This window comes from Haematobia irritans, chromosome 1 (assembly GCF_050003625.1).
Source record: "Haematobia irritans isolate KBUSLIRL chromosome 1, ASM5000362v1, whole genome shotgun sequence".
Lineage (NCBI taxonomy): Eukaryota > Metazoa > Arthropoda > Insecta > Diptera > Muscidae > Haematobia > Haematobia irritans.
Genome location: NC_134397.1, coordinates 46,147,127 through 46,170,802, shown reverse-complemented (window position 1 = coordinate 46,170,802; position 23,676 = coordinate 46,147,127). Strand labels below are relative to the sequence as shown.

At 36.8% G+C, this 23,676-nt stretch overlaps 1 protein-coding gene across 3 annotated transcripts in view; it reads right to left on the bottom strand.

The window, feature by feature from the left end:
• The window catches only part of htl (heartless), an 88,002-nt gene that overhangs the window by 22,040 nt on the left and 42,286 nt on the right, over nucleotides 1–23,676 (bottom strand). Inside the window, exon 1 of one of the 3 annotated variants that reach the window (XM_075290177.1) lies at nucleotides 22,612–23,050. The exons of the other annotated variants lie outside the window; for them this stretch is intronic. The gene's annotated coding sequence lies outside the window, so the exon portion shown is untranslated. Of the gene's footprint in view, nucleotides 1–22,611; nucleotides 23,051–23,676 lie in introns of those variants that run through there. 3 annotated transcript variants of the gene reach the window in all.

Below are 23,676 nucleotides of genomic sequence, written 5' to 3'. Positions count from 1 at the left end.
CGGACGGACGGACGGACATGCTTAGATCGACTCAGAATTTCACCACGACCCAGAATATATATACTTTATGGGGTCTTAGAGCAATATTTCGATGTGTTACAAACGGAATGACAAAGTTGATATACCCCCATCCTATGATGGAGGGTATAAAAACAGCTGTTTCTATGCATTTCAGTCGATCGATTAAACTCGTTCGACATACAGAAACAGGCTGTTAGTTATTCAACTAAACCATAAGTTCAATCACAGCTCTATTTCATAAATATCAGACTTCAAACATTGCCATCGGCAATTCATAAGTAATTCGATTGTGCATGAAAGTCTTTAGCGGAACTTTGTGCGGTTTTCAATTTCTGGGGGGGGGGCTAAATTTTTTCTGGGGGGGTCTAAGCCCCCTCCCCAGAGGCCTTCCTACGCTTATGCAGATGGTACTGCCTCTCTCCCTTAAAATCCTGCCGAAATAGCGCTCCATTTTTTACTGGGTTTATACCACATTTTTACTATGTTGTGCAACATTTCAATTAATTTCGTTTTTAATGCAATAGTTTTAATCAATTTTGATCCTGGAGACTTTTTACATTACTGATGTGATCGGTGTAGGGTTGCCAGATGATGGTTCCTGGGATTTGTCAGGACAAGCAAGTAGTCGAAAATAGTTGCCCAAATTTTATCACTGGGTATTTCTTTTAGTAAATTTTCATGGCGTAGTCGTTATTGTCTGTAATTAATGAATACCATATGGAGAGTTGAGAATAACAGACTTTGAGATTTATGACCAACTATGGGATAGTTCGTCTAGCTCCTGTGAAATGAAATTTAAAGATGTTCTTGCACTCCTTTTTATACCCTCCACCATAGGGTGGGGTGTATATTAACTTTGTCATTCCGTTTGTAACACATCGAAATATTGCTCTAAGACCCCATAAAGTATATATATTCTGGGTCGTGGTGAAATTCTGAGTCGATCTGAGCATGTCCGTCCTTCCGTCCGTCCGTCTGCTGAAATCACGCTAACTTCCGAGCGAAACAAGCTATCGACTTGAAACTTGGCACAAGTAGTTGTTATTGATGTAGGTCGGATGGTATTGTAATTGTGCCATATCGGTCCACTTTTACGTATAGCCCCCATATAAACGGACCCCCAAATTTGGCTTGCGAAGCCTCTACAAAAAGCAAATTTCATCCGATCCGGCTGAAATTTGGTGCATGGTGTTAGTATATGGTCTCTAACAACCATCCAAAAATTGGTTCACATCGGTCCATAATTATATATAGCCCCCATATAAACCGATCCCCCGATTTGGCTTGCGGAGCCTCTAGGAGAAGAAAATTTCATCAGATCCGGCTGAAATTTGGTACATGGTGTTAGTATATGGTCTCTAACAACCATGCAAAAATTGGTTCACATCGGTCCATAATTATATATAGCCCCCATATAAACCGATCACCAGATTTGACCTCTTGGAAGACCAAAATTTATCTGATTCAGTTGAAATTTGGTACGTGATGTTAATATATGGCCTCAAACACCCATGCAAAAATTGGTCGATATCGGTCCATAATTATATATATATATAGGCCCCATATAAACCGATTTTGCTCTTAAAACATGTTTGAGGTGATCATATTCCTTCTCTGGGTGCAGGCGCCTAAGATATGAACATTTTGTCGGCATGAAAGTTGTTTATAAAATTGCCACCGATTCATGCAGTGTGTTTTTGTTGAGAAAGTAAAAAGAATGGGATTTAATGTCAATGCTTAATAAGGTTCTAAGTTTGCAACTAAAGTGGCATAACGGTAGCACTGGCTTGCCTAGGGTAAAATTTTTCAATAGCCATAATATCCAATTCATACGCTCCCGAGGTTCGATTACAGCTTAACTATAAAGCACGATACTCCAAAGTGTGACAACTCATGAAGTAAAATTTCGACCCAACCATTGTTACAAACTTAACTAGCAGACTATTCGCTGTAAACTGTAGAAATTTGAAATCTTGTTGCAATTTTTTCATTCCGCATTTCCGATAAAGATAAATCGGATTCATTCTCCAATAGGCTCAAATCTTCGCAAGTTAATAGATTGATTCAACAGGGTGTTTCAGATATTTTGCAAAAAATTACTTTGTATTCGAATTAGGCCACCTTCCAAGAAACATGCACACCCACCCAACTCAATACGCAAATACAAATAAACAAATTTGATTACTTCCGTTTTACCGTCAATAAATTTGAAGATATTTTTAAATATTTGGATAACAATTAAATATTTGTTGCCAAAACTTGTTTTCTTTGCGCAGTAAAATTTCTAAGAACAACCAAATGGTACACACGCTGAGAATGTGAAATCCATGAACTTCCGTGAAATCCCCTACGAAGAGGACGTCATTTGAATGCTACCTTGACTTCATAAAGGCCAAAGAAAATGATGGTTGAAGGCATCTTTCGTGAATATTAAGAAATATAAATAACCGCATAAAAATGAAATTTAAGTAGTTGCAGTGTTTTTTGTTTTTGTTTGTAAAATGAACGTGCCTAATTTGTTAAATTACAATTAAATTCCCGAATTATAAATCATCAAACTAAATGACCATTAAAAACTTAATTAATTAGAAAAATAATAAGAAAAACCAAAAATAATATCATTTAATGGAATTTTAGTGAGTGGTTTTTGTGTTGTGTAGTTATGACTATGTTGTTTTTTTATGTCTTCATTTGGTACTATGGAAATGTTCTATATATTGCCACTAAGCATATTGAAATGTACACATTTGTATATAGCCAAGAAAAATAACACATTCCATATTTATGAATGAATATTTAAATAAGGAAGAGAAAACGAGAAGAACAACAATGCTCAGGCTCCGCAATACCGGAAGTATGGTACAACGACGTCATCTAATATTGTATACTGGTATCATCATTGTGATCATCGACTTCTTGTACAGAAGCATCTAATCTAAATGCTCGTCTAATTTAATAAAGATTTTAATAATGATGTTTATAGACTCCTCTATAAGATTGTTAATATCATTCCTTATTCATTGATAGTTTACATGCAAATATTGATTTCTGATCATATAAAAATATGTATCCTTTATGAGAATGTGTCTGTAGTAATCACGTTATAGCCTTCTATATCTGGGCTATTGTGCAGCAATTGCCACAAATTTTAGTGAAACTTTGTCCGCTACTGTCGTATGAGCCTAAATCGGTCAAAGATATATATGTGGAAGCTACATCTAATTAAAGGGTGATACGGTCAAAATTTGGTCAATATAAACTTGCCGTATTTCTTTCAATTTTGCATTTAAAAAACCTGAACACCCCTCATTTTGAAGGTGTGTGTGTGTAGAATGTTGCTCCTATTTTGTTTTTGGAATTCACTCTTCAGTTGTCAAAATGCCGTCCAAGCAAGAAGAGCAGCGTATCAAAATTTTGTTCGTGCATCGCGAAAATCCGAGCTACTCGCACGCAAAGCTGGCAAAATCGCTAAAAGTTGCCAAATCAACCATTACAAATGTAATTAAAGTGTTTGGAGAACGTTTGTCGACAGCCAGGAAGTCTGGATCCGGGGTAAATCGAAAACCGGTAGTTTCAAGCGAAACCCTATCCTCTCTCTCCGAGATGCCGCAAATAAGCTGGGTGTATCGCCTACAACCGTGCATCGAGCCAAAAAACGAGCCGGACTATCGACTTACAAGAAGGTAGTGACTCCAAATCGCGATGATAAACAAAATACGACGGCCAAAGCGCGATCCCGGAGGCTGTACACGACGATGCTGACGAAGTTTGACTGCGTGGTAATGGACGACGAAACCTACGTCAAAGCCGACTACAAGCAGCTTCCGGGACAGGAGTTTTATACGGCAAAAGGAAGGGGAAAGGTAGCAGATATTTTCAAGCACATAAAACTGTCAAAGTTCGCAAAGAAATATTTGGTTTGGCAAGCCATCTGTACCTGTGGCTTGAAAAGCAGCATTTTCATAGCTTCCGGGACTGTCAACCAAGAAATTTACGTGAAAGAGTGTTTGAATAAACGTCTGCTGCCTTTCCTGAAGAAACAGGGTTGTTCCGTACTGTTTTGGCCGGATTTGGCATCTTGCCATTACGGTAAAAAGGCCATGGAGTGGTACGCCGCCAACAACGTGCAGGTGGTTCCCAAGGACAAGAACCCTCCCAACACGCCAGAGCTCCGCCCAATTGAGAAATACTGGGCTATTGTCAAGCGGAACCTAAAGAAGACCAAAAAGACTGCTAAGGACGAGCAGCAGTTCAAGGCAAATTGGCTTTCTACGGCGAAGAAGGTGGACAAGGTGGCTGTACAAAATCTGATGGCAGGTGTCAAGCGTGAGGCCCGGCAATTCGGGCGAAAGATACATATGGGAGCTATATATAGATCCCAACCAATTTCTTCCAAAATCAAAATGGATCGATCCTGACCAAAAACGCATACTTGTGTGAAATTTGAAGACGATTGAACTACAACTGCACACTACACAGACAAAAATTTCACGAAAATTTTTCCAATTAAAATTTTAATTGAGTTTTAAAAACATTCAATTAAATTCAATTAATTGATTCAACAAATTTTTTAATTGAAACAAAACTCAATATCAAAAACAAGTATATACGGCCGTAAGTTCGGCCAGGCCAAAGCTTATATACCCTCCACCATGGATTGCGTAGAAACTTCTTCTAAACACTGCCATCCACAATCGGATTACTTAAGATGCGGTAACGCTGGCCGATGGCAAGGTATCTTAAAACCTCCTAACAACGTCTTCTAAATTGTATGTAAGTCCATACATGGTATATATAAAATCAAACAAGTATATACGGCCGTAAGTTCGGCCAGACCGAAGCTTATGTACCCTCCATCATGGATTGCTTAGAAACTTCTTCTAAACACTGCCATCCACAATCGAATGACCTAAGTTGCGGTAACACTTGCCGATGGCAAGGTATCTTAAAACCTCCTAACACCATCTTCTAAATTGTATGTAAGTCCATGCGTGGTATATATTAAATCAAAAAAGATCGATCCAATATGTATATAATTCAGTTTGAAAAAGTAGAAATAAAATTTTAACAAAATTTTCTATAGAAATAAAATTTTCACAAAATTTTCTATAGAAATAAAATTTTCACAAAATTTTCTATAGAAATAAACATTTTGACAAAATTTTTTATAGAAAGAAAATTTTGACAAAAATTTCTACAGAAATAAAATTTTAAAACAAATTTCTATAGAAATAAAATATTGGTAGGTTATTTTTGGCTCGAGTGGCAACCATGATTATGAACCGAATAAAATTTGAACAAAATTTTCTATAGAAATAAAATTTTGACAAAATTTTCTATAGAAATAAAATTCTGACAATGATGAAAATTTTATTATGAACCGAATAAAATTTTAACAAAATTTTCTCTAGAAATAAAATTTTGACAAAATTTTCTATAGAAATAAAATTCTGACAATGATGAAAATTTTATTATGAACCGAATAAAATTTTAACAAAATCTTCTCTAGAAATAAAATTTTGACAAATTTTCTATAGAAATAAAATTTTGGTAGATTATTTTTGGCTCTAGTGGCAACCATGATTATGAACCGATATGGACCAATTTTTGTGTGATTGGACCAATTTTGGTATGGTTGTTAGCGACCATATACTAACACCACGTTCCTAATTTGAACCGGATCGGATGAATTTTGTTCCTCCAAGAGGCTCCGGAGGTCAAATCTGGAGAACGTTTTATATGGGGGCTATATATAATTATGGACCGATATGGACCAATTCTGCCACGGTTGTTAAAGATCATATACTAACACCATGTTCCAAATTACAACCGGATTGGATGAAATTTGCTTCTCTTGGAGACTTCGCAAGCCAAATCTGGGGATCGGTTTATATGGGGGCTATATATAATTATGAACCGATGTGGACCAATTTTTGCATGGTTGTTAGAGACCATATACCAATATAATGTACCAAATTTCAGGCGGATCGGATGAAATTTGCTTCTCTTTGAGGCTCCGCAACCCAAATCTGGGGATCGGTTTATATGGGCGCTATATATAATTATGGACCGATGTGGACCAATTTTTGCATGGTTGTTAGAGACCATATACCAACATCATGTACCAAATTTCAGCCGTATTGGATGAAATTTGCTTCTATTTGAGGCTCCGCAAGCCAAATCTGGGGATCGGTTTATATGGGGGCTATATATAATTATGGACCGATGTGGACCAATTTGTGCATGATTGTTAGAGACCATATACCAACACCATGTACCAAATTTCAGCCGGATCGGATGAAATTTGCTTCTCTTTTAGGCTCTGCAAGCCAAATCTGGGGATCGGTTTATATGGGGGCTATATATAATTATGGACCGATGTGGACCAATTTTTGCATGATTGTTAGAGACCATATACCAACACCATGTACCAAATTTCAGCCGGATCGGATGAAATTTGCTTCTGTTTTAGGCTCCGCAAGCCAAATCTGGGGATCGGTTTATATGGGGGATATATATAATTATGGACCGATGTGGACCAATTTTTGCATGATTATTAGAGACCATATGCCAACACCATGTACCAAATTGCAGCCGGATCGGATCGCTATATATAATTATGGACCGATATGGACCAATTCTTGCACAGTTGTTAGAGATCATATACTAACACCATGTTCCAAATTTCAACCGGATTGGATGAAAATTATTTCTCTTTGAGGCTCCGCACGCTAAATCTGGGGATCGGTATATATGGGGGCTATATATAATTATGGACCGATGTGGACCAATTTTAGCATGGTTTTTAGAGACCATATACCAACACCATGTTCCAAATTTCAACCGGATTGGATGAAATTTGCTTCTGTTAGAGGCTCCGCAAGCCAAGTCTGAGGGTCCGTTTATTTATTTTAACAAAATTTTCTATAGAAATAAAATTTTCACAAAATTTTCTATAGAAACAAAGTTTTGACAAAATTTTCTATAGAAATAAAATTTTAACAAAATTTTCTATAGAAATAAAATTTTGACAAAATTTTTTATAGAAATAAAATTTTGACAAAATTTTCTATAGAGATAAAATTTTGACAAAATTTTCTATAGAAATAAATTTTTGACAAAATTTTCTATAGAAATAAAATGTTGACAAAATTTTCTATAGAAATTAAGTTTTGACAAAATTTTCGATAGAAATAAACTTTTGACAAAATTTTCTATATAAATAAAATTTTAACAAAATTTTGTATTGAAATAAAATTTTAACAACATTTTTATAGAAATAAAATTTTGACAAAATTTTCTATAGACATAAAATTTTGACAAAATTTTCAATAGAAATAAAATTTTGGCAGATTATTATGGGCTCGAGTGGCAACCATGATTATGAACCGATATGGACCAATTTTTGTGCGATTGGAGATCGGCTATATATAACTATAGACCGATATGGACCAATTTTGTTATGGTTGTTACAGCCACATACTAACACCACGTTCCAAATTTGAACCGGATCGGATGAATTTTGCTCCTCCAAGAGGCTCCGGAGGTCAAATCTGGAGAAAGGTTTATATGGGGGCTATATATAATTATGGACCGATGTGGACCAATTTTAGCATGGTTTTTAGAGACCATATACCAACACCATGTCCCAAATTTCAACCGGATTGGATGAAATTTGCTTCTGTTAGAGGCTCCGCAAGCCAAGTCTGAGGGTCCGTTTATATGGGGGCTATACGTAAAAGTGGACCGATATGGCCCATTTGCAATGCCATCCGACCTACATCAATAACAACTACTTGTGCCAAGTTTCACAAGTAGTTGTTATTGATGTCGATAGCTTGTTTCGTTCGGAAGTTAGCGTGATTTCAACAGACGGACGGACATGCTTAGATCGACTCAGAATTTCACCACGACCCAGAATATATATACTTTATGGGGTCTTAGAGCAATATTTCGATGTGTTGCAAACGGAATGACAAAGTTAATATACCCCCCCCCCCCCCCTCTATCCAATGGTGGAGTGATACTGTCATTTCGTGATTGAATCCGACAATTTTTTTTGGTGTGTATAGTGGATAAGAAAATATTTCATTATAATAAATTTAGGAGTTATGTTACAATGAAAAAGCAACGCAAATTAAACATGAAGTAAATACCCAAAATAGGAAAAGACTATCCAAAAACCGTTGTTAGTGTTCTTTGTAGACAAAATTGGGGGGATATTTTTGCCATAACAAACCGATACTTTGTCAAAAACGTTTCATTTAAATACACAGTGTAGCTAATATGTTGTGCGGTAGAAATGAATTGGGGAACTTCCGATCCTTGGTGAATACAATGCTGAACCCTATTGGAATATCCACGCAATGCGACCGAAAAGGTTATCGCCCCAGGAATTCGCTGTTTTTAGGATATTTTCTCCCTAATTTTCGGCATTAATTTTGACCCCAAAGTTGATGAAGACGGGGAACGACCGTCGGTCACACCATTACCATAAGCAGCGCTTGAATTATCAAGTATTACATATATATTAAGTATTACAATAGATCAAAATATTTGTTAAGGTTTTAAACAATAAATCATTGGAATCAATTGGTCGGCTGTCAAGCGAGCGGTTTACAAATGATAGCCACCTGAAGCTAGTTGTAATACATATGAACAATACATATAAGCTTATACCTTGCTAGAGTAAACTGTCAAAGAGTTGCGTTGAGTTCTATTAATTTGTCGCTTATAACCTCTTAGCTGCTTCTTTGGGCATAATTTAAATTGGTAACATTTCTGGTCAGCTACCCTGTAGTTTCCATGAAGAATTATCTTAAGTTTTATTTTTTGAGAGCCTTATTATCCTAACCCAATTTTGTCAACCCGGCAAGAGCTAAACAACTCTACGATACTGAAACCGGGGAATTAGCTATCATCGTCAGACTCCTATCTGCGATTTAATTTACTTTACCCTGTAATAACGATTTTTGAAACTAGTTTACATATCTTCACTATATTGTGCAATGGTACAGCCAACACTGCAGGGGGATGAAATCCGCATATATGTTTTATTCTATTAGCATTGGACTTGTGTAAGGCTATGCCAACTTCTTAAATAGGTGACATAACGGAGATTTCACTTCCAAATCTTGATCTTGAGATGGTGGTCAGCTGCATGAAACTTTTAAGCAAGGCAGGAGAAACAAATAAGGCATGTCTCATCGTGAAGCTTTGTCTCCAACTTTTAGGTGGCAAGGGCACCTGTACGACCATCCAATTTCCAACTGATACGTACGTATGTTAATGATTGCTCCATAGTCATGTCAGTCAAGGAGATTGAGGTGAATATCAATTAATTTCCCGTGCTAAGGACTTCTTTATCGACAGGAATATTATGCTACCGTTTTGTCCCCAATCTGCCCAACCAGAGGCTATAAGTCGGTTGTGTACAAAAGAACATTAAATTCCAAATGTGGGCTTATTATATTTCCTAAACACTTGGAGGTTACAATTTTGATATTTTTGTAGCCGAGTGGAATGTCTTCTCAAAATCTTTTATTTAAGTCAAACTAATATTCGATTTCCGAGACCAAAACTGATGAAATATGTAAAGGGTGGTTAAATTGTAAGGGCCGATGTTGAATGTGAACCACACCTAAACGCCAAGTTTTTTTCCGAATTTTATTTGAAATTTCTCTATTTCAGACTTACTCAATTTGAACCATGGAGAGATACACAATCCAACAACGTGTTAAATGGTTCCAAGAAATGGCAACAGTGGATGATCAATTTTCGAAGAAAATCATCTTCAGTGATGGGACACATTTTCACCTCAGTGGATTCGTCAATAAACAGAATTGCCGCATTTGGGCGAATGAGAATCCAAGAGTGATTGTCGAAAAAACAATGCACCCACAAAGAGTGATTGTTTGGTGCGGTTTATGGGCTGGCGGCATCATCGGGCCGTATTTTTTCCAATATGAGGCCGGTCAGGCAGTTACTGTGAATGGTATTCGCTATCGTGAGATGATAACGAACTATTTATGGCCCGAATTGGAAGATATGGATGTGGACGAAAGTGGTTTCAGCAGGACGGTGCCACTTGCCACACAGCTAACGAAACAATGGCTCTTTTGCGCAACAAATTCAATGGTCGTGTTATCTCACGTAATGGCGCCAAGATCATGTGATTTGACACCGTTGGACTTTTTTCTTAGAGGTTATTTGAAAGAAAAAGTATACGTCGATAAGCCAGCAACAATTCAAGAGCTAAAGGATGAGATAATTCGGCACATTAACGGCATAGAACCTCCATTATGCCTCAGCGTCATTGAAAATTTGGACCATCGGATGGAGGTGTGCCACCGAGGTCGCGGCGCCCATTTGGCCGATATTTTATTCCATACATAATTGAGTAATACCAATATATCATAATAAAATAAAATTACAATAATTTCCTAAATAGTTTGTGTTTTATTCAAAATCAACATCGGCCCTTGAAATTTTACCCACCCTACATTACCAAGAAATTAGCACCCTCGTTCCACATATTTATGTCCTATTTTGTAGACAATTTAGTCTAAACATTTAAGCATCACCCCCTATTAAACGACACATGTATATCTAATTTGAAACATACGAGTACATTTAATCTTTTGTTTACCCAAGAAGATTTTGCCATTTGCCATACTAAACTGATTTCTATCTGATTTGCCATTTTACAAATTTGTTTAAATCATCAATGCGGCTGCTTGGTTCTTAGTGAAAATCTTTGTGGATACGAGGCATCTCAGTAGCCAATATCAGCATTCGGAGGAAACCCAAACCAGCAAACCAACAAACAATGATGATGAATTGTTTGTATGTATATTCTCATATATAGACAAATGTATCGGGTCGGTCATTTGGGACAGACGGAAATGCTCAGAATCAGATACAATCAGTGTACGAGGATTTTGAAATATAGAAAACATAGGATATATACTTGCAGATACGTAATGATACACAAATACTAAATCAATTTTTGTTTTGTGTTTTGTTTCTCTTTAGTTTTCATTTCGAAGAACAAATGGCTATTTTGTGATCCATGTATATATGAAATACATAAATCCATTTATTTTTTATTTCGTTGGGAAAAAAACTCATCCCTAGCATATAAATCAAAGTTTTCTATACCATTGAGTAAATAAATATAAGTGGGTGATTTTTTTCTACTTGTCTTGGGATTTTTTTTGGTGAATATCCCAAACATGAGTCTCTTAATAAATCATAAACAAATGTGTTTTTTTTTTCTATAATTTTTGTGAATGAAATTTTATTGTGATTAGAAAAGATTTTGTGGGGGTTGAATTTTTGATATATCTTGTATATGTGATCTAATATGACTGTTTTAATAAGCATCCATCAAATTGTGAAGTATTAACGCTCATATGTAAAATAATTTATTGACAGTTTATCGAAGGAATTTGTATGGTAAAAGTAGGCTTGAAGTTTTCTTTAACTTTTTTGCATATGGGGGTAAATCTTTACAAGTAACGAATGTTCCTTCCCATTGATAGACTTGTTGTTGTTGTTTAAATGAACTAAAAATTTACTAAATTCGTGTCTCCCACAAAATAGTTCAGAATTTCTTAAAATTTATAAATTTTACCAATCATGCTCCCATCATACCAACTTCGTATGGTACAAAAAACATTTTTAAATTTTTCATCTCCAATTTTTTCCTTCATACTTGGAACAACTTTAACAAGTGAAAACAAAAAATTATAAATTTTCTTTAATTTGTCAAAAAAAATTGATTTTTGTAGATTTTCTAAATTTAACTAAATTTTCTAATAGTAACCAAAATGTTCCTTCCTGATGGGTTCATTCTTTTTATACCCACCACCATAGCATGGTGATGGGGGTATAATAAGTTTGTCATTCCGTGTGTAACACATCGAAATATTGATTTCCGACTTTATAAAGTATATATATTCCTGATCAGGGAGAAATTCTAAGACGATATAAGCATGTCCGTCTGTCTGTTGTAATCACGCTACAGCCTTCAATAATGGCGCTATCGTCCTGAAATTTGGCACAGATTCAAGTTCGAAGATATGGTATATCGGTCCATGTTTTGATATAGTCCCCATATAAACCGACTTCCGGATTTGGGGTCTTGGGCTTATAAAAAAACCGTAGTTTTTATCCAATTTGCTTGAAATTGAAAATCTAGAGGTACTTGAGGACCATAAAAAGGTGTGACGCAAATGGCGCCCATCGGTCCATGTTATGGTATAGCCCCCATATAGACCGATGTCCCGATTTTGCTTCTTGGGCTTCTAGAAACTGTATTTACTATCCGATTTGCCTGAAATTGGAAATCTAAAGGTATTTTGGGACCATAAAGATATGTGTCGAAAATGGTCCATATCGGTCCATGTTTTGGTATAGCCGCCATATAGACCGATCTCCCGATTTTGCTTCTTGGGCGTCTAGAAACTGTTTTTATTACCCGATTTGCCTGAAATTGGAAATCTAGAGGTATTTTGGGATCATAAAGTGGTGTGTCGAAAATGGTCCGTATCGGACCATGTTTTGATATAGCCGCCATATAGACCGATCCCCCGATTTTTATTCTTGGGCTTCTATAAACTGTTTTTATACCCACCACCATAGAATGGTGACGGGGGTATAATAAGTTTGTCATTGCGTTTGTAACACATCAAAATATCGATTTCCGACTATATAAAGTATATATATTCTTGATCAGGGAGAAATTCTAAGACGATATAACGATGTCCGTCTGTCCGTCTGTCTGTCTGTCTCTCTGTTGTAATCACGCTACAGTCTTCAATAATGAAGCAATCGTGCTGAAATTTTGCGCAAACTCGTCTTTTGTCTGCAGGCAGGTCAAGTTCGAAGATGGGCTTTATCGGTCCAGGTTTTGATATAGTCCCCATATAAACCGACCACCCGATTTGGGGTCTTGGGCTTATAGAAATCGTAGTTTTTATCCAATTTGCCTGAAATTGGAAATCTAGAGGTATTGTAGGACCACAAATGCGTGTGCCAAAAATTGTGAGTATCGGTCCATGTTTTGGTACAGCCCCCATATAGACCGATCTCCCCATTTTATTCTTGGGCTTATAGAAACCGCAGTTTTTATCCAATTTGCCTGAAATTTGAAATTTAGAGGTATTTTATGACCACAAAGAGGTGTGCCAAAAATGGTGAGTATCGGTCCATGTTTTGGTATAGCCCCCATATAGACCAATCTCCCGATTTTACTTCTTGGGCTTATAGACACCGCAGTTTTTATTCAATTTGCATGAAATTTGAAATCTAGAGGTATTTTATTACCATAAAGAGGTGTGCCAAAAATGGTGAGTATCGGTCCATGTTTTGGTATAGCCCCCATATAGACCAATCTCCCGATTTTACTTCTGGGGCTTATAGAAACCGCAGTTTTTATCCAATTTATCTGAATTTGGAAATCGAGAGGTACTTTAGAACCGTAAAGAGGTGTGCCAAAAATGGTGAGCATCGGTCCATCTTTTTGGTATGGTGCCCATATAAACCGACCTCCCGATTTGGGGTCTTGGGCTTATAGAAACCGTAGTTTTTAACCAATTTGCCTGAAATTGGAAATCTAGATGTATTTTAGGACCATAAATAGGTGTGCCGAAAATGGTGAGTATCGGTCCATATTTTGGGAGCCACCGTGGTGCAATGGTTAGCATGCCCGCCTTGCATACACAAGGTCGTGGGTTTGATTCCTGCTACGACCAAACACCAAAAAGTTTTTCAGCGGTGGATTATCCCACCTCAGTAATGCTGGTGACATTTCTGAGGGTTTCAAAGCTTCTCTAAGTGGTTTCACTGGAATGTGGAACGCCGTTCGGACTCGGCTATAAAAAGGAGGTCCCTTGTCATTGAGCTTAACATGGAATCGGGCAGCACTCAGTGATAAGAGAGAAGTTCACCACTGTGGTATCACAATGGACTGAATAGACTAAGTGAGCCTGATAGATCGGGCTGCCACATAACTTAACCTTAACCTTTAGAGGTATTTTAAGATCACAAATAGGTGTGTCGCAAATGGTGCCTATCGGTCCATGTTTTGGTATATACCCCATATAGACCTATCTCCCGACTTTATTTCTGGGGCTTCTAGAATCCGTAGTTTTTATCCAATTTGCCGGAAATTAGAAATCTAGATGTAGTTTAGGACCATAAAGAGGTGCGTCGAAAATGGTCCGTATCGGTCCATGTTTTGGTATAGCCCCTACATAAACTGATCTCCCGATTTTACTTGTTGGGCTTCTAGAATTCATAATTTTTACCCAATTCGTCTGAAAGTGGAATTCTAGAGGTATTTGAGGAACATTAAGAGGTGGTGAGAATTGGTCCACGTTTTGGTATAGCCCCCATATAGACCTAACTCCCGAATTTATTTCTAGGACTTCTGGAATCAGGCTGACCACAAATAGATCAGCCGAATATGGTGTGTGTCGACCCATGTTTTAGTATAGCCTCCACATAGACCGATCTCCAGATTTAACTCCTTGGGCTTCTACAAACCGTAGTTTTTATCCGATTTGCACAAAAATGTAAATATACTGGAATTTTAGACCCACAAAACTCTGTATCGCATTTATTTTTACCGGCATCGATATAGACCGATTTCTCTTCTTGAGGGTACACCTAAAGAAAAATGTTTTCCTCCGGTATGAAATTTTAGACAATTATCATGAAAATTGCTTGAAACTGAAAGTAAAATTTCCAGATTTTACTCATCGTATTAATTTAAATAATGGCGGAAAAAATCTACAGATTTAAGATTTCAAATCAAGGCGTTATTTCATCATATACATGTTTATGATTTCTCTAAAGCTCAAATAAAATTGGTACTCATAATTCCAGAATCTGATTTAGCCTTCATAGGTAGAATCTGGTTGAACTGATTTGCTTGGGAGAAAATTTGTCATCAAACCCCCTAAAATTGTATATATTATCAAGAAACCCGCTACGACGAAGAGTTTTCAAAGGAAACTATTATATTCGATTCATGGGGGTGGGTATTTAAGATTCGGCCCGGCTGAACTTACTCCTGTATATACTTGTTGAGTGTACATTTGATTTATTAAAAGCGTCAAATACTAATATGTTAGCGATCCTGTCCAACCACGGTGGGCACTCGAGCCAAAAATAATCTACCAAAATTTGGAGAAAATTATACCAAACAAGTATTTACGGCCGTAAGTTCGGCAAGGCCTAATCTTATGTACCCAGCACAATGGATTGCGTAGAAACTGCTACGAAAGACTGTCATCCACAATCGAATTACCTGGGTTGAGGTAATACTTACCGATGGCAAGGTATCTTAATTCTTCTTGACATCGTCTTCGAAATTGTAAGATAGCCCATACGTGATATATATTAGACAAAAAATACTTATATAATTCAGTTCTTGACCGTTATATATAGGGAAGTCCACAAATAATTACGAACCGGTATGAATTTTTGCGCGGTAGTTAGAAAGCCAGAATTTAAATATGGGGGCCGATTTATATGGGGACTATATACAATTATGAACCGATATGGACTAATTTTTGTGTGATTGGGGATCGGTTAATCTGAGGCTATATATAACTATAGACCGATGTGGACATAGTTAGGCATGGTTGTAAGCGACCATATACTAGCACAATGTACCAAATCTCAACTAAAGCGGACGAAATTTTCTCCTCCAATCCTCAAAAACCAAATCTGGTGATCGGTTTATAGGGGGGCTATAAATGATTATGGACCGATATGGACCAATTTTGGCATGGTTGTTAGAGACCATATACTTGTTACTCCAATAGGCTCAGGAGGTCAAATCTGGGGATCGATTTATATGGGGGTTATATATAATTTTGGACCGATATTGACCAATTTGTGCATGGTTATTAGAGACTATATACGTACACCACGTATCAAATTTCAAACGGATCAGATGTATTTTGCTCCTCCAAGAGGCTCCGCATTTCAAATCTGGGGATCGGTCTATATGGGGGCTATTTTTGCATGGATATTAGAGACTATATACGTATCCCACGTACCAAATTTCATCCGGATCGGATGAATTTTGCTCCTCCAAGAGGCTACGGGGTCAAATATGGGGATCGGTTTATATGGGGGTTATATATAATTATGAATCGATACCATCCAAGTTTCAAGTCGATAGCTTGTTTCGTTCGGAAGTTTGCATGATTTCAACACACGGACGGACGGACGGAAATGCTTAGATCGACTCTGAATTTCACCACGACCCAGAATGTATATACTTTATGGGGTCTTAGAGCAATATTTCGATTTTTTATTTATTTTTTTATAGGCCTTTTTTGTTTAATATATACACCGTATGGACTAACTTACAATTGAGAAGACGGTGTTAAGAAGTTTTAAGATACCTTGCCATCGGCAAGTGTTACCGCAACCCAATTAATTCGATTGTGGATGACAGTCTTTAGTACAAGTTTCTATGCAATCCATTGGTGGAGGGTACATAAGATTTGGCCTGGCCGATCTTACGGCCGTATATACTTATTCAAAGCTATTTTTGGCTATTTTTTTTGGAAAATCTAGCGGTTATTGGTTAAACAATTCTGGCAAAGCTGGTTCCAACAAATGAGGGAATATTTAAAATATCCAAATGAATTGTATGCAATGTTGTTCTCTATAACATTGGTTATCATTACGTACACACAATCTCTCCCACTCTCTCGCCCTCACTCTCCTTCTCAATCACTTTCATTTCATAAAATAAAACCCTATTACCTATTATTTCCTTGCAAATGTTTCCTTCACTATTAATAGCATAAATGTAACCATTTAAAACTTGTGGATGGTATATGATTTGAATCACTTTTTATGAGAACATTGACCGTTGACTTTCGGTCACATAATTACTTTCAAGGGTACACCCATTGCAAATCTTTATCCCAACCTACGCTTTCATCATTAATATAGAACAGTTTTGTTCTTCATGTATAGAAAACTGCATTTATTCTTCGTATTTCTACTTGGTAGTTACAATGATTCTGATAAAGATTTATGAAGAATGGAATGAAAATATGCACTTAATCGCAATAAATTCCTCAAAATCTCGATTCAGCGTATAAAATGTGTATTGTTGTTGTTGTTTGAGATTTTTGGCCTTTTATTAAATGATTTAATAATTGTAGCACACACTAAAAAAATCCAAAAACAGACAACACGAATTGCTAGGAGGCGACCACAACTCAAACCGGAAATCTGTGCGACATTTTTAATTAATGTCAAGTTAACCAAAGATGATAAGTGGCAGAAGATGAGACAACTTTTAACTATCGTTGATCTTATAGAGGTTTAATGTAATGTAAACTGTTTGATATGCGCGGATTGGTACTGGTGTCGTCATTTTAAGGAATTTAAGGACTGAAACATTAAAAACTCGACATTGCGATTTATAGGCCATATACTATGTTGATTTGAAATCCAAAAATAACATTATTGCTCAACATATTCCAAATGTTTTGCCTATATTGTGCGATTCGGATGCTCAAAAACAGACTCCTGGGAGTTTGTCCCAGACTGGTTAATGTCTATGGGGTAGTACTAATAAATTGTCCCAGGGCGTGTTCTTTGGAATGAGTCCAAATCGTGTCCTAAAGTGTAAATTTACCCCGTCAATAACAAACCCATGTTAAAGTGACCAATCCCTTCCACACGTTTTGACCAGAACTGGGGCTGGTCCATACACGTCAAGTACTTGTTCTATACCATCTTGGGATTGATCCATTTCCCGCAGGATGCTGGACATTCCTGGAGATCCCGTTCGAACTCGGCTAAATAGAATCGCGACTGCAGTCAGTGATAAGAAATAAGTACAAAAAAGGTTCTAACGGGCCATACCTAAACTAACAGCCCCTATTCGAAATGTGCGACCTCAACACTGTGTACAATTCCACGGGCCTCTTGACAGTCATCATCAGTAGGTGCCTAGTCTTTATTTTGTATTTGCAAAGGACGTCCTCCAGTCATTATACTATTCCACATCACAACTAAGCAAGGCAGTTCATCTGCCTTTATTTTTCCCTTTATTAATATTTTCGAACCACCTCGAACTTTTTATTGTTTGTATCTTAGACTGGGGGGAACTAGAATCTGTTGGTATGCCTCTGGCCACCTGCAAGCTCTTACTGCGTGAGAAGGCTGTTATGATGGCCAATATTCGATGGGAAAATTGCAAGGGTTGTAACGACACCAAGCAAATATGGCCCCATTTAAACTTAAACCGCACACTAGATATGCTAGTGTTCTCAAGGCGTCAGATAGCACTCCTGATATCTGCTATAACGGGTCGCTGCCTGATAGGCGAATTTGCAAAAACTATAGGTGCAAAGTATAATGACTATTGTATAAGCTGTCATGATGTGGAGGAAAAGGAATCAATTAAACACCTCTTGTGTGAGTGTCCTGCTTTTTGTGTAAGGCGTAAGCGAATTTTAGGAGCATATAGCTTTAGATTACTGGCTGACCTGGAAAACGTTAACTTAAGCAGTTTGTTAATGTTTTTGGAGCAATCTGGTTGGTTCCACAAAAGTAAATAATAGAGAAGGTTTAGTGGTTAAGACTAGAAGTGCCCATGTGTAATAGGTACTTTTAGTTAAATGTGGTATCACAATGGACTGAATAGTCTAAGTGAGCCTGAAATTTAATAGGGCTGCCACTTTAACCTAACGTAACCTAGACTGATAAATATAGTAGTGATCTGGCAAGATTATCGGCTTGTTGCCAAGGCAGACTGTATACTCAAATGCGTTAACGAGGCCTTATGATGATAAATGCACCTGATATTTGTTTTGTTAAATTTTAAACGGAATTAAAAATATTTGTAGCGTTGTTTGAAGATGTTCTAGTCCTTTCAGAACCCAACCTAAGTCTTTGGAGGACTTTCGCTTTATTACTTTCCTTGTCAAGTGGAGGATGCGTGCGTGCATTTCTATATAAAATGCCAAAGTTGCACAGACCCACACAGAAAAAATTGTACAAAAATTTATCCAATTAAAATTTTAATTGTGTTTAAAAAAATATTCAATTAAAAATTTAATTGATTCAACAAATTTTTTAACTGAAACAAAAATCAAAAATTAATAGTAGCAATTAATTGTTTAATTGCATCGATTACTTTTTTTATAGACTTTCAATTAATTTTTTAATTGATACTATCATTTCTGTGATGGAAGACATTTCAATTAAAAAATTAATTGGATCAATTAATTTCGTGATTGAATCAGAAAATTTTTTTTTGTGTGCAGTGATGTTATTCTGTTTTAAAATCCACTACCATATAATGGTGATGGGGCTATAATTATCTTGCCATTCCGTTTTTAACACATCGAAATATCGATTTCCGACACATATAAACTATATATATGTATATTCTTGATCAGGTAGAAATGCTAACACCGTATAACGATGTCCGTCCTTCTGTCTGTTGTAGTCGCGCTACATCATTCAATAATGGCCATATAGTCCTAAAAGTTAAGTTCGAAGATGGGCAATATCGATCTAGGTTTTGACTCACACAGACCTGTGATGAATTTGCTAAATGTCGGTCCATGTTTTGTATACCTCCCATAGACCGTATTCTATTTTCAAATTTCCTTGAAATTGGATCCATAAATAGATACACAGGAGATGGAATGTATCGATCCAGGTTTTGGTGTAGCCTCCATAGGTTAGGGTAGGTGGCTGCCCGATGTAGCATGTTCACTTAGACTATTCAGTCCATTGTCATACCACAGAGGTGAACTTCTCTCCATAAAGACCGATTTCCCAGTTTTTCTAGACACTGTGGTAGTTAGCAGCTGGCCTTGCATACAAAGGGTCTGGGTTCAATCCCAGTTTCGACCAACCACTCAAATCTTGTCAACTTAATATGAAACACTGTTCGGACTGTACATTTCGGCTATGTCATTGAGAATAGATCAAAATTCACTGATAAGAGAGAAGTTCACCACTTGTGGTATCACAATGTAGCAGGCTCACTTAGACTATTCAGTCCATTATGATACCATAGAGGTGAACTTATCTCCATAAAGACCGATCTCCCGATTTTTCTAGACACCGTGGTAGTCTTGCATACAAAACGTCACGGTTCAATCCCAGTTTCGAGTGAAGCGCACATAACGGGTGCCACTATACTTAACCTAATCTAACAAAACACCGTAATTTATCCGATTTTCTTGAAATTAGAAATCTTGAGGTATTTTGGGTTAAAAAAAAAAAAACAAAACAAACGCGACAAATAGGGTGTGTGTTGGTATATGGTTTGGTATAGCCCCCATGTACACCGATCTCTCGATTTGACTTCTTGGTCTTCCAGATTCCGCAATGTTTATCCGATTTGTCTACCGACTTGAAACTTGGCACAAGTAGTTATTATTGATGTAGGTCGGATGGCATTGCAAATGGGCCATGACGGTTCACTTTTACGTATAGCCCCATATAAACGGACCCCAAAATTTGGCTTGCAGACCCTCTAAGAGATGCAAATTTCTTCCGATCCGGCTGAAATTTGATACATGGTGTTAGTATATAGTCTCTAACAACCATGCAAAAATTGGTCCACATCGGTCCATAATTATATATAGCCCCCATATATACCGATCCGATTTGACCTCCGGTGCCTTTTGGAGAAGCAAAATTCATCCGATCTGGTTGAAATTTGGTACGTGGTGGTAGTATATGATATTTAACAACCGTGCCAAAAGTGGTCCATATCAGTCCATAATCATATATAGTCCCCATATAAACCGATCCCGAGATGTGGAGCCTCTTGGAGGAGCAAATTTCATCCGAGTCAGTTGAAATTTGGTACATTGTGCTAGTATATGACCGTTAACAACCATGCCTAACTAGGGCCATATCGGTCTATAGTTATATATAGCTCTCAGATAAATCGATCCCCAATCACACAAAAATTGGTCCATATCAAGTTCGTAATTGTATATGGCCCCCATATAAGCGACCCCCACATTTCAATTCTGGCTCCCTACGTACCGTTCAAAAGTCCATATCGATTCGTAATTATGTGTAGACTTACCTACACATACCTTTTTTGTCTAATATATACCACGTATGGACTACATTACAATTTAGAAAACGATTTAATATATCACAACCCAAGTAATTCGATTGAGGTTGAAAGTCTTTCGTAGAAGTTTCTACGCTATCCATGGTGGAGGGTACATAAGATTCGGCCTGGCCGAACTTACGGCCATACATACTTGTTTTTGGTTCATTTAATTAACGTACGCGAAAAAATAATTAAAGTCAACAAAACTTTTACAAAACATAATAATTCCATGAATTAAAATAGAATTCAGTTGGCTTTAGTGCCATATAGAGTTCAATTTTGTTGATTGTAGATGTGTCCAATATGGTTTGGTGTAGCCACCCAAGGTTTGGTATAGCCACCAAATGGACCAACTTCCCTTGAATTTGCGGTGTCTAGCAAGTTTTATTCAATTTTCCCGAAATTAGAAATCTAGAGGTATTTTAGGTCCATGAAGAGATATGTCACATTTGGCTTACATCGGTAAGAGTTTGTTATATCCTTCCTATACACCGGTTTCACAAAACTCCTCCTTGGAAGATGAAAGGGTAGAAGTAAATGTAGCTGATTTTGCTGTTAATTCGAGTAATGTGGTGAAAATGGGGATTTGTTATTGACGGGTAAATGTACACTTTATGACACGACTTGGTCACATTCCAAAGGACACGTCCTTCGACATTTAAGCAGGACCACCCCATAGACAGGTCCCCATGAACCAGTCTTGGAAAACCTCTTAAGAACTTGTTTCATTTTGAGTATCCGAATCGCACCACACCTCAACAACTTCCAGTTATGCTAATGGCCATAATGTATACAAGCATATCACATTTGTGGAAGAGACGTCCTACGACATTTTAGCAGGACCAACCTATAGACAGGTACCCATGAATCAGTCTTGGGCAACCTCTTAAGAACCTGTTTCATTTTAAGTAACCGAATTGCACCACATCGATACAACTTCCAGTTATTCTAATGGCCAGGGATGTATTGAAACATATCACCTTTGTTGAAGAGACCTTTTCTTTCAAAATTTTCGCCCAATATAAATATATTTTGCGTAATTGTTATAGAGATCTTAAAATACCTATAAGAAATTAAACAGTTCTGCCGGTGGAAGACTCAATCCCAGTCTCCATTGCTAGTCATGCGGAGGGTCCATTCTTGCTTCCGCCAATAAGTCTCAACAATTTTATGTTGGACACTGCACACTTTATGAAGGCACAAAAATAAAAATTATCTTATGTCTCCCAGGTAGAATGGTACTAATATACAGACGATACAATTGATTATTAACACTATCGATGTTTACCAAATTGACCGAGATGTTGAATTATTCTGTGTGTGGTTAGTTCACAATGTAAAATTGTTTTGTTATTTTTATTAAATTCGATATTATCACTATAGAAATGCATTGTTTGTGGCTTCTTCTTTGTAGTACAGAAAAATGGATATATACTCTGTACTCACGCTCATACCTTTCAATGATTATTTGAAATATTCCATATGAATTTATTCCAAGAAAATTCCTTTTGACCGGTACACTGTTTACATACGGAAATCATTAAAATTTTTCACACTTTCAAATTGAATATAAATTTTGATGTAGATATTTTTCATTGAAGTTTTCTATTTAAAATAGCGGTTTTTATTTTCTTTTTGAGAGCAACAACAAAAATAAATATTATTTTGAATTTTTAAAATTATTTTTTTTGTTTATTTTTCGTTTTTAAGAAAACCACACTTGCGTTGTTTTTCTTTCACAATTTCAAAAAAAAAATCTTGTATTTTTTTAATAAACATTTTGTTTTGTCACAGCAGTAGGTGAACATGTATGACTCTGGCAATGCCTCATATGCGGGAAAACGGTTGAAAATAAAAGAAAATACAATTCGAATTGTCGTACATTTTCGCGTTGTGTTAATTTGTACAGCGTAAAAGTCAAACTGTTTCAATTCAAATAGAATGAGAATACAATTCGCTCGGCCTCTCAACTCCTACTCAATGACAGCCCTCAGTGTGCATATGTGAGTGAGAGTGAGATCCCATTATGTCCATTCATTAATTTTTGTTTTTTGTACATTGCCATATATTTCAAGCTATGTGGCGTTCATTCATAGCAGATCATTTCGGCAAACTAAAGCGAAAGCCACCAGATGGGATACGCATCTCTCTTCTCCAACTCAATTGGACTAGAAAGTATACGTATTTATGTACATACATGTACGAACCCGCAGATATATGCATGTTGTTGCTTATTTTGCCACTCACATACTCATCATATCTCATTTAGCTTTACAATATAGAATATTTACTAAAAACATACGAGAGTGGTATGAGATGTTTAATTAATCAAAGCCTCAATGGTCATCTACTCGTCATTTTCAGCCTAAGAAGTTGAAGAGTTGACAGATTGTCATATTGCTTTGGCATGGTGGTTTTTCTGGCAAGTTTAGAGCCCAGTGGATGAATTTCTTCTGTAGGTAACAAATACGGACAATGACCAAGAGTCACCCAGCAAAAACTCTCATTACCCGGTAATC